Source organism: Rhipicephalus microplus, chromosome 5, assembly GCF_043290135.1.
Source record: "Rhipicephalus microplus isolate Deutch F79 chromosome 5, USDA_Rmic, whole genome shotgun sequence".
NCBI classification, from domain to species: domain Eukaryota; kingdom Metazoa; phylum Arthropoda; class Arachnida; order Ixodida; family Ixodidae; genus Rhipicephalus; species Rhipicephalus microplus.
In genome coordinates this window covers 4,558,509-4,571,564 of record NC_134704.1, presented here as the reverse complement: position 1 = coordinate 4,571,564, position 13,056 = coordinate 4,558,509, and positions in this window count along the sequence as shown.

Sequence of the window (13,056 nt, the reverse complement as noted above, 5' to 3'; positions counted from 1 at the left end):
TACGTAGGTTGTTTATTTTCCAATAGTTATATAGTTTATATGTGTGATTCAAACAATATTTGTACAGATTATAATATGTGCAGGAATCACGCTAGGATTCTTAAAGTTATTGTAGGTGCTGCGTAAGAAGCATTGTATGTGTGGCGAAGATATTTTTTTAGGAAACAGAAAAATACATTCTAGATTGATGTAGGTTGCGTTATCCCATACTATTTGACAATAGCTTAAATGTGATTGAAAAAGTTGATTATATGGTATAAGTTTAATACATGTGGTAAAAATGTTGCGTAAATGGCCTACTACATAAGTTATTTTGCTTGCCTTATTTAGAACATAATTCACGTGGTTATCCCGTGACATGTTGGCAAAAGAAGGTAACACCCAGACATTTGAAGTTCTCAGTAATTTCAATACTTCATAAATGTAACATAATGTCTTAATAGGGAGGCATGCGCTTGTTATTTTGCCTAAATATGACTGCATTTGGCTTGCCTTTATTTATTTTCATAAAATTTATTCCAGACCACTCCTCTAGATTTTTATTCTATTGTTACATTGTTCTATTTGATCATGAATATCTTTACCAGTGAAAAATAAACTCGTGTCATTCTTGTAAACAATAAACTTTGCTTCAGGGTTAATATCGATGATATTGTTACAAAAGAGAAGAGATGCTGTATCGGCGAGGCTGTGGATGAAATATATTTCAAACCAGCAGCAGTGGCGTGACCGGTTGACCAGCCACCGAGCGAAGACAACCCTTCGACCTCTTTGTGAGGTGCATGTAGCGTAATCCTCGGCGGCAAAAGCGCCATCTCGATGCATTTAGATGTCAACATCAGCGGGAGAGTGGTAAGGCTTCAAGCGTGCCACATGTATGATATCGGTGGTCTGTGGGGCAGTTGAAGGCGCTGAGGCAGCAGGGGAAATTTTGTATGTCACAGTAGTAACCTCACGAAGGACTCGGTATGGACCTGTGTAGCGAGAAGTTCTCGTGGTGCCATTGATTGACGTCGTGGTGCCATTGCTTGTACAAACCCCGCTGGTTTCCTTGAGAGGCCAGCAAGCAAGTGTGGGCAATTTCGCGTGCATGGGTAGTCTGAGTGATAGCGCCAAGGGCATATTCACTGGTCGGTGTCGCAGTAGACAAAATAACTGTACCTAGGGTAATGTAGGTTCTAGGCCGAACAACAGAAAAAATGAAGAGTAAGCAGCAGTGTCATGGCGAGAAGAATATATGCAATGTCACATATGGCAAAGCAAGGTCCCAGTTAGAGTGCTTGGAAGAAACATATTTCGCAGGCATGTCTGTAAGCGTTCGATTCAGATGCTCCGTGAGTCCATTTGTCTGCAGGTGGTACGACATAGCGAGCTTGTTCCTCATTTCACATGACTGTAGGATATCGGCCATGACCGTTAATAAAAAGGTGTGGCCACGGTCTGTAAACAGCTGGCATGGAGCTCCATGTTGCAAAATCACGTCGAGTAGGAGGAAGTTGGTGACATCTGTGGCGCAGCTTGTTGGAAGTGCTTGTGTGATGACCAAGCGCGTGGTGTAGTCTGTGGCCACAGCTATCCACCTGTTGCCAGAAGAAGACAAAGGAAAAGAGCCCAGGAGGTCTAAGCCAACGCAGAAGAAAGGTTCTGACGAAATGTCAAGTGGTTGAAAATGTACGGCTGGAAGCGCCGATGGTGTTTAGCGGCACTGACATTTATCACAAGCCGCAATGTATCTTCTGACTGTGCATAAAATCTCTTGCCAAAAGAAGCGCCGGTGAATTAGGTCGTAAGTGCGTGATGCACCAAGGTGACTGGCAGTTGAAAGGTCATGAAGTTGGTGGAGAACTGCTGAGCGAAAGTGTTTCCGAAGGACGAGCAGCTGGGCTGGTCCATCTGGCTAGAAGTTCTGGCGGTATAGGATGCCATTGTGGGGGACGAATTAGCGATGTGACCTGTCGGAAAAAGGTGATTTCAGACATTCGCTTGTAACACCCAAGGATGCGTCATGGCGTTGCTTGTCACCGATGCGGGTCAGTTGCGAAACGAAAAAGACGCAAGTATCGGTGTCAGTGTCAGAGATGGTGCTCAATTCATCGATTAATGAACAGGCAGTCTGCGTCCTGATGTAGGCGTCCTGACTTGTACATGACTGCATAGGTATATTCTTGCAGTCGCAGGGCCCAGCGCCTAAGCCGGCCAGTAGGATCCTTCAGTGACGAAAGCCAACATAGCGCATGGTGGTCCGTTATTATAGAGCAATTCGTGCCATATAAATGCGGGCGGTACTTCATGACTGCCCAAACAAGAGCAAGACATTCACTCTCTGTAATTGAATAGCTGCGCTCGGCAGCTGTGAGAAGGCGGCTAGTGTAGGCGATAACTCCGTCGTGTCCCCATTGGCATTGGGCTAGGACGGCTCTAATCCCGTCACCACTCGCATCCGTTCGGACTTGTGTCGGCGCAGACGGGTCAAAGTGGGCAAATATAGGTGGAGTCATCAGGAGTGTGATGAAATGAGAAAAAGCGGCAGCTTGAGGGGAACCCCACGTAAAAGTCACAACTTTCTTCAGAAGGTCGATGAGTGGTCGAGCGATCGTTGCAGATGAACTAAGGACGCTGTTTCCTCTGAACAAACCACGCTAATGCAGCAAATCCAGCAGTTCGTCCGAGAAGAAACGTCGTGCCAATTGTCTCTTGTGCCGTACGTCCCAACCAGTGCACGCACACTGACCCCAACGCTCCGCAAGGCAATCGAAGAGCAAGTTTCTGACGCCCTGTTTCCCACATACCATCCTTCACCTATCTCCGCCCTTCTCACTTACACTGAGGCCACCAGACGATCGCCGCCGTCGCTACCAATCATCTCGAATCTTTCTCAACAGCCCCGTCCCCTCTACGCAGCAAGTCCACCTATCCGTCCCCACCCACCTCCTGTTCGCCACATCGCACCACCATCAACTAACCCTTGGCGCACTCCGGACAAAAGGCCAATTTGCTATTTCTGCCATCTTCCCGGTCATGTAGCACGCTACTGCCGATGTCGGGATTACAACTGAACTGCTGGTGAGGCGACTTACGACTCCTATCGTCCAGAGCCACCACAGTCTTCGTTCCCCCCACGTCGGATCAGTCGCCGCGAAAAGATCGGTCGCCTTCACCACGGCGCCGCTCTATTTCTCCGATGCTTCCTCGATCACCACTCGCCCAAACAAAAAACTAACCATCGCAGTTCCCGAGGCAAGAGCTACGCACATATCAAAACCTTCGAGGCCTCCGTTTTTATTTGCTAATGAAATAACTGTGCATATTGATGGTGTACCAGCGAAAACGCTTATTGATACTGGCGCTGCCGTGTGTGTGCTAAGTGGTGATAAGTGGTGAACTGTGCCGCAAGTTAAAGAAGCTTACGCTGCCGCTTTCCGATGTCTTTCTCCGCACGGCCACTGCGCATCACATCCAACCTCTGCGGCTTGCACAGCTCGACTGGTCATCCGAAATAGTTTGTATGTAGTCGAATTGCCATGATGGATGCAGCAGCCTCACAAGACCTTGAGGCCCTCTTACCTGAGCAGCGCACACGTACATACGTACCCAAACCATGCCAAAATTCACGTTTATTATTGTGAGGCATACCCCAGCGACACATGCCCCTCGAGTGGACACACGGTGACACTCGCACAAATGCTCTGCGAGTGTAGAGACACTCCTCCCGACTTTACCTCAAACAAGTGGGAGAGGTCCCTCAGGAGCTCACTTCTTGCCGACTAGCAATGGGCCGTTCAGCAGGCCCATGAAGCGGCCACCAGGTACTCCCTGTCGGTGCCTACGTGGGAAACGCCCGCTAAGCGCGTCCTGCAGGACTGAAATACAGTTTTTTCATTCCATTCCGTGGACCACCAACATGTTGGTCAAATATTATCCTTATTTTAATTTAATAATGTGCACGCTAACTGACTGCATTCCAAGAGAAGCCAAGCTCATGATAGGAATGCAAAAAAATAGGTGGGCAGATGAGAATGAAAAAAGCCGTAGCATATCCACGGAGTGAATGATGATGAATGGGGTCAAGTGTCTGTCTGTCCATTCACTCCTATCACACTAGAGCACGCATCAAACTTACACTTCGCCACATCATCTATGCTGTGAATTTATTACTACAAGAAAACCACTAACGCAATCTAGTGATATTATTTTCATGGATGGATGGATGGATGGATATGGCTGTACCCTTTAGATTGGGCGGTGGCTAGCGCCACCAAGCCGTAATACTTAATGAACTCAAAACTATATTTATTTATTTTTTTCTTCAAAAGTGAGTTTGAGGATTCGTACTTTGCAGTGAAAAGTTTAATTTTCACTCGTGCCTTGACTTTAGCCACCAATCAGATAACCTCCTTCTAGTTAAGTCTACTTGCTTAAAGTCTATTTTGCCCTCCCGGTCCCTAAACCCCAGTGCTTTGAAAAACTCTGCGCCATCATCCTGAAATATAGGGTGAAGCCCTTTACAGAACATTATCAAGTGTTTGGCAGTTTCTTCTTCCTCTCCACACGCACTGCATACTGTGTCTACCCCTTCGTATTTGGCCCGATATGCCTTGGTTCGCAGTACTCCCGTCCTGGCCTCAAACAGTAGAGAACTACCCCGAGTATTATCATAGATCCTTTCCTTGGCAATCTCCTGCTTAAAAGTTCGATATATCTCTAGTGCGGACTTCTTAATCATGCCCATTCTCCACATGTGAGTCTCCATTTCCTTCACTTTCTTCTTAACCGATAGTTCTTTTTGGTTTGGCCACCTGCTGTTTTCTAAGTATTTACCAATCAATTTCCTGGTTCGCTTCCTCCATTTCGTATCGACATGCTTCATGTACAAGTAGCTGAAAACCTTCCTAGCCCAACGCTCCTCCCCCATTTCTCTCAATCGCTTCTCAAATTTTATCTTGCTGCTAGCTTCCCTGCCCTCAAATGATGTCCATCCCATATCACCTTGTACTCCCTGATTTGGTGTATTCCCGTGAGCTCCTAAAGCAAGCCTACCTATTCCACGTTGCTTAATTTCTAATCTTGCTTGAACTTCTGATCTCATGCACAAGACCGCATTGCCGAACGTCAGCCCAGGAACCATGACCCCTTTCCATATTCCTCTCACAACATCATACCTATTGTAATTCCACAGTGCCCTATTTTTCATGACTGCTGCATTCCTGTTACCTTTAGTCGTCACGTATATTTCGTGTTCCCTCAGATACTCAGTCCCATTGCTTATCCATACGCCCAGATATTTGTATTTATCTGTTATCTCTAGCGTGACCTCCTGTATTCTAAGCTCACTACCTTCGTTGTCATTGAAAATAATGACTGCTGATTTTTCCTTACTGAATCTAAAATCTAACCTATCTCCCTCATTACCGCAGATGTCCATCAATCTCCGCAAATCTTGCTTGTTGTTGGCCATTAGCACTATATCATCTGCGTACGTCAATGCTCGGAGTGCCTGTTCAAAGAGTTTTCCTTGTTTGACGAAAGAAATGTTGAAGCCCAGTCCACTTCCCTCTAATTTGGCCTCTAATCCTTGCAGGTACATCATGAATAATAAGGGTGACAGGGGGCACCCCTGCCTAACCCCCCGTTTTACCTCTGCAGGCTTGGATACCTGTTTTTTCCACTTTATAACTACCTTGTTACCTTTATAGATACCCTTTAAAAGATTAGTGACTACATGTTCCACGCCTAGTGTGTCCAGTATTCCCCACAATTCCTCTTGAACCACGCTATCGTACGCTCCCTTGATATCCAAGAATGCTAGCCACAGGGGCCTGTGTTTCTTTTCTGCTATTTCGATGCACTGCGTCAGTGAGAACAGATTGTCTTCCAACCTCCTGTGTTTCCGAAACCCATTCTGCAGTTCTCCCAGCACCCCCTCATCTTCTATCCATGCCTGCAGTTTTTCCTTTATAATCTGCATCGCCAGCCTGTAGACCACTGATGTCACTGTTATAGGACGGTAGTTGTTTATGTCAGCTTTGTCCCCCTTTCCTTTATAGATCATGCTCATCCTGCTAAGTTTCCATCCATCGGGAACTTCACCATCGATTATTATTTTGCTCACTGCCTCTCTCAAAGCCTGCTTAGACTTCGGACCTAATGTCTTTATCGGCCTAATTTCTTAGGGAGTTTAGATGGTTCTTAGGGAGTTTATTAGGGAGTTTAGATGGTTCCAAAATTTCGCAGCTGCCTTTCTATCTTTTTTATGTACTTCTGCCAGCCACTGAGCTCCCTTTCTTCTAATCTTTTCATTGATCAAAAGGGATGCAGCCCTTCTACAGCTTAGAAAGGTTTCCCATTCAAGAATATGTACACAATGCCATCTAGTGAGCAATTCTTAAAACTAACTATAAGTGGCTACTACAAGATACTATAATGAGAGAACGACCCACACGAGAGCTTGGCCCCTGAATGTTCGCAGATATATTGTGGCAGCAGAAAGCACAGGACTGGGTTGGTTGGCTGAACATGAGAGAGGCCTTTGACCCGCATTGGGCATAGTTAGGCTAATGATTATGTGGATGCTTTTCTCTCTTTTCTTCTTATCTTTTTTTTCCGCATCAGTAGAAACTGAGATGATCGCCAAAGCTGTCATCGTCGCATCTTCTTTTTTCAAAGAGTCCTCGGAGCAAAAAAAAGGGGGGTTGCTGAAAAGGGCATTTGCCAGAGGAGGAACTTTTCCTGCTTTTCTAGAGAAGTGCAAGCGCATATATACCCTGTGTCGACGAGTGCGCACAGAGGGAGGCACTTAAGTCAGCCCCATTTGGGCTATAACAAAAATGGAAAAAACAAACACTAAGCACTCCCTTTACAAACAATAAAACGTGTAATAGTCATGGCACTTTACATGAAATATTCATAGTACATTACTCTGGAGCACATAAATAAAAACTATACATCGTGAAAACACTACGTCACTTAGGTTTTTTAAGAAAGGGAATACACCTTCACATGAGACAATAAAATTTGGCAGCTTATTCCACTCACCGATCACCCACAGGAAGAAGCTGAACTTAAAACAATCGCTGTGTGATCTGGGGGGGGGAGAATGTACATGTTATGCCGATGTCTTGATGTTTCTCCAGTTTTTATACTTATATACCTTTATTTGTCAATTTTTACTTGTTCTTTAATTAGTGAAAAGGGTAATTTAAGCCTTTCATACTCTGTTCATTATTCTAGTGGTTGAACATGTGCTTCGTTACAAAGCTGCGTGAGGGAGTGGCAATGCTGGTACTTATTAAATATGAATCGCGACGCCTACCTTTGCAATCTATCTTGCTTGCTGCAATTACTTCTTGTACACGGATCCCATACCACCTTTGCATACTCCATAATTGGTCGCACAAGAGTCTTGCAAGTTCAACACTTGATTTCTGGGCTGGCACAGATTTCTTCGAAGCCTCCACAACATCTTGTTGGCCTTAGCATCGACCGAGTTCCATGGTAGATCGGAGCTTATCTCAAGTATTAATGGTGTTCAACACTGCTAAGCTCAAGATCATTCATGTCTTCTTTAGAATGCATTTTTTTCTGGCTACTGATTTTGCAATGTTTACATCCATCTGCCAAATCTTGCACCAGTTCTGTATATTTTGGAGGTTTAGATTTAATTCTGCTTGATCTGAAAGAGTTTTGACTGCTTTATGCAATACACAGTTGTCTGCAAATAACCTAATCGGAACTGTACATTCTTTGGGTAAGTCATTAATGAAAATCAAAAACAATATTGGGCTCAGTAGTCTACCTTGGGGATCTCCAGAAATTACATTAATAAGGGCAGGTGTTTTTGTGTTAAGCAGAACGTACTGTTTATGATTGTAGGAATAGGATGAAAACCATTGCGTTAAGCATGGGTTTTAGCGTTTATTTTTAACCACAGTTTTGCGTGCGACACCTTGTTGGGCTCAATACTCTACCTTGGGGATCTCCAGACATTACATTAAAAAGGGCAGATGTTTTTGTGTTAAGCTGAACGCACTGTTTAAGATTGCAGGAATAGGATGAAAACCATTGCGTTAAGCATGGGTTTTAAAGATTGAGTTTATTTTTAACAACAGTTTAGCGTGCGACACCTTGTTGAAGGCGTTCGCAAAATCCAAAAATAGTATGTCAACCTGACCTTGAGAGTCGATTTCAGAGAAGAGATCATGAACAAGTTATACGAGCTGTGTAATTGTAGATAGGCCTTTTTGAAATCCATGTTGCTGTGGGTATATTATAGTGTGAATATCTAGACATGCCAAGAGATGCTTAGAGACAATATGCTCTAGAAGCTTGGAACACGTGCTTGTGAGTGAGATGGGGCGGAAATTTTTGGAATCATTTGTATAACCGCCTCGAATCATTTGTATAACCGTCTCTGTGTACCAGTATCACCTTAGCAACTTTCCAAGCAGTGGGAAGACAACCACTAGTTAAGAAAGCCTGGTAAACTATTGTCAAGTACTTCGAAAACCAAACTGCGTACTTATATAGAAATTCATGTGGTATTCGGTCGAGTCCTACACTTTTCTTTTTGTCGATGTTAAAGAGCAGGTTCAACACGCCTTGTTCGAAAATCATTATTTCTTCTGCGACAGGTGTGTCAGGAGACGCATAAAAAGATGGTACTTTTCTGTCATCGTGGGTGAATACTGACGAAAAAACGGCATTTAAACTTTGATAGTAGGTTTCTTTTTATCTGTATCAAGGAAGGTTCGCGTGTTTAGATACACATATCTTAAGAACATTTGTGCTGCTTCGTACAAGAACGTTTCTAGCTTAACATTAAAAAAATTATCTTTAGAATTTTTAACTAAAAGTCTAAATTCTTGGGTCATCTTGTGAACGGTTTCCTTCAGGGCAGGGTTTCTTTGAGTGAGTTTTCTGTTTATGTTTCAGTTGCCTTTTGGCATGAATCACTTCACACGGTATCCAAGTGTAACGCACTTTTCAATAAATTCTTTTAATAGGCTAACGTAGGCTGGGCGAACTTGTGCCCGAGAATAATAGCACAGCTAGATTGTTTCAAGGATTCCCTTCTGCCTCTTCTTCTACGTTCTTCTTTTTTTCCCAACACGGTTCGCGCACAGCTGGGTCCCACAGGATCGTGCGTCGCAAATCATCTAGAAGGCACAAGTATTTGCTAGCGCGCGTAATTTGAAGTCACATTGTGTCATTGCCCCTCTTTGCAGAGTGCATCGTCCCGATGCTTGTGTCAAACTGGTTGCATGGCAGTCATTCACAAACCCTCGTCGGGGATGTCGTTAACGTCAAAGAACGTTGTATCTTCAGCGTTTCATTGCCTGTCGTGATATGGTTTCATCCTGACGACATGCACAGTTTCCGTGCGATGCCGCCGTCGGGATGAAATATCCTGTCCCTCTGGCATAACTTCGTAGTTGAGCGAGCCGACGTGACGGAGCACTCTGTACGGACCGAAATAGCGTCGAAGCAGTTTTTCTGACAGGCCACGTATTCGTACAGGAATCCACACCCATACTCTGTCTCCTCGTGCGTACTGGACGTCTCTTCTTCGCAGATTGTATCGATGCGTGTCGGTTTTCTGGTGTTGGAGAATGTGATATCGTGCCAGCTGTCTGGCTTCTTCTGCTCTTTGTATGTAGTCGTGAACGTCATAGTAATTCTCGGGCGTCTTGTCAATAGGTAACATTGCATCTAAAGGTGTCGTTACCGTACGACCAAAAACAAGTTGGAATGGCATCATCCGTGTTGTCTCTTGCATCGCAGTGTTATAGGCGAATGTTGCATAGGGTAATACTTTATCCCAAGTACGGTGTTCTATATCAACGTACATTGACAACATATTAGCCAGCGTTCTGTTCAGTCGTTTCGTAAGACCATTTGCTTGAGGATGATATGCCGTCGTTTTTCTATGACTGGTGTGCGTCAATTTCATGATACATTTCATTAGGTCGGCCGTAAATGCAGTCCCTCGATCCGTGATCAACGCTTTTGGAGCTCCGTGCCGCAGTACTATGTTGAAGACGAAGAATTCGGCTACTTCAACGGCTGATCCTTTAACAAGAGTAGCTGTCATGGCATATCTGGTTAAATAGTCGGTCGCAACTATTATCCACCGTTTTCCCGATGACGACGTAGGAAATGGGCCCAGTAAATCATTCCCACTTGTGTGAATGGGGCTTCTGGTGGTTCTATCGGTCGAAGGAGACCTGCTGGTTTCATCGGTGGCGTTTTACGTCTTTGGCAGTCCCGGCAGGTTCTGACATAGTGTCGTACAGAGCTAAGCAACTTCGGCCAGAAGTATTTAGTGCGGATGCGTGCTAACGTTCTGCTTACTCCTAAGTGTCCAGCTGATGGATCGTCGTGGCAAGCCTCCAAAATCTCTGGTCGCAGAGGTGAAGGGACGACAAGCAGGAATGTCGCTGTATTGTTGTCAAAGTTCCTTTTATACAGGATGTTGTTTCGTAGGACAAACGCTGACAAGCCGCGGACAAGAGGTCGTGGAACATCGACAGACTGTCCTTGTAGGTACTTGATCAAGAGGAGTATCTCAGGGTCGGATCGCTGCTGATGTGCCATCTCTGATGGTGTCACAGCTCCCAAGAAAATAAAATCTTCACCATCCTCGGTGGAAGCAGAAGCAGCAAGTTGAATCGGAGCACGTGACAAGCAGTCCGCATCACTGTGCTTGCGACTTGACTTGTACACAAGCGTGATATCATACTCCTGTAATCGCAAGCTCCATCGTGCAAGCCGTCCACATGGGTCCTTGAGATTAGCCAGCCAGCATAGCGAATGATGGTCGCTTATAGCTCGAAAAGGCCTACCATATAAATATGGTCGAAACTTGCTGATAGCCCATACCACGGCAAGGCATTCTTTCTCGGTCGCTGAGTAGTTTACCTCAGCTTTCGAAAGAGTGCGACTGGCATACGCAATGACTCGTTCTTGTCCGTTTTGCCATTAGATGAGCACGGCCCCAAGACCTTAATTGCTTGCATCCGTGTGGATACCGGTTTCCGCTTCCTCGTCAAAATGCGCCAGAACAGGATGGCTTTGAAGGCACTTTCGTAGTTCATTGAAGGCATCCTCTTGTTCGGCAAGCCATACGAAAGGCATTTCCTCTTTTGTCAGCCGTGTCAGTGGTTCAGCAATTCGTGAAAAATTTTTAACGAACCGTCGATAATAGGCGCAGAGACCTAAAAATCGCCTAACAGCCTTTTTGTCTGTTGGCTTCGGAAATCTTGCTACGGCCTCAGTTTTTGCAGGGTCTGGGCGGACGTCTTCTGCACTGATGACATGGCCGAGAAAAAGGAGCTCACGGAAGCCGAAATGACATTTCTGCGGTTTTATCGTCAAGTCCGCTGATTTGATCGCAGTGAGCACGGCCCGGAGCCTTTCCAAATGTTGCTCAAAGGTAGCAGAGAAAACTACAACATCGTCGAGATAAACCAGACATGACTGCCATTTAAGACCACAAAGCACTGTGTCCATCATCCGTTGGAATGAGGCGGGTGCTGAACAAAGGCCAAAAGGGAGTACCTTGAACTCGTATAAACCGTCCGGTGTCACAAACGCTGTCTTTTCGCGATCTCTTTCGTCAACTTCTATCTGCCAATACCCACTTTTAAGATCCAATGAGGAAAAATACCTGGCATTTCGCAGCCTATCCAGAGTGTCATCAATTCTTGGCAGAGGATAAACATCCCGTTTGGTGACGACATTCAGCTTCCGATAATCAACGCAGAAACGTAAGGTTTGGTCTTTTTTTTTTCACAAGAACAACAGGTGATGCCCATGGACTTAATGAAGGCTGGACTACATCGTCTTTGAGCATTTCTTTAACCTGATTACCAATAGCTTCTCTTTCTCTTGGTGACACTCGGTAGGGATGCTGGTGTATTGGCCTCACTGACTCGTCGACAATGATGCGATGTTTGGCGACAGGAGTGCGTCGAACCTTAGATGACAACGAGAAACATTCGGCGAATTCCCTTAAAAGACCCTCTATTTGCTCTTTTTCGCTTGGTAGTAGGCCTGGCTCGATGTCGATGGCTGCAAGGACAGACTCCACGTCTTCGAAATCAAAATCATTGGTTTCAAAAGTTCGCAGCTCCGTAACCTGGACGAAATCATTCAGACTGGCAATGACGGTTCCTTTTGCAACGTGCTGCACCTCATTTCCAAAGTTTGTGAGTAGAACATTTGCACATCCGTAACGTACCTTAACAAGGCCTCGGGCCATGCAGATCCCTTTTTGGAGAAGTAAGGCAGTGTTGTTGTCAGCAAATCCTTCGAATTCACTGAATGCTTTGTTGTTTACTGCGACAGATATGCTCGATCTTGGCGGCACCATGACGCCATCATCTGCAATACAAAGGTCATATACGTTTTCTTCCGTTTCAAAGGTAGCAACCGCGTGCCTAGTCGAGAATGAGACGGAAGATTCTCGCAAGTTAATTACAGCGCCATTAGCTCGTAAGAAATCCATGCCGATAGTCAAGTCTCTTGAGCATTCCGACAGCACAATAAAACTGGCGACGTATGTGAAACCCCGTATTCCGATTCTTGCTGTGCATACTACAGTAGGGTCGATGAGGTGCCCTCCTGCTGTGCGAACTTGTGGTTCCTTCCAAGGAGCCAGCACTTTCTTTAGTATTTTAGAAAGTCCGCTACTCATCACTGAATAATCTGCGCCGGTATCTACCAGTCCGATGACTTCGTAGCCGTCAACGAACACACGTAAATCGAAAGCAACGTCACTATCGAAGCACCGGTTTCTGAATCGGTCGTCGTTCAGAGTCACCAATGGAGGTTTTTCTGCATTAGCGTCGACAGCGGCCTTGCCTCCACAGGTCGCTGACTCTAGTTTTCCCGACACGGGCTTGGGGAACAAGACCTTGGAGAGCTTGCTGAAGGTCGGAGGCTAGGCGATCTATACCTCCCCGTTGTCGTTGCCCGAGGTTGGTGTCGTTGGAAGCCACTTGAGCTTTGACGACCTGACAGGTATTCTTCAATTTCGAAGGGACGTTCACCATTTTGTGG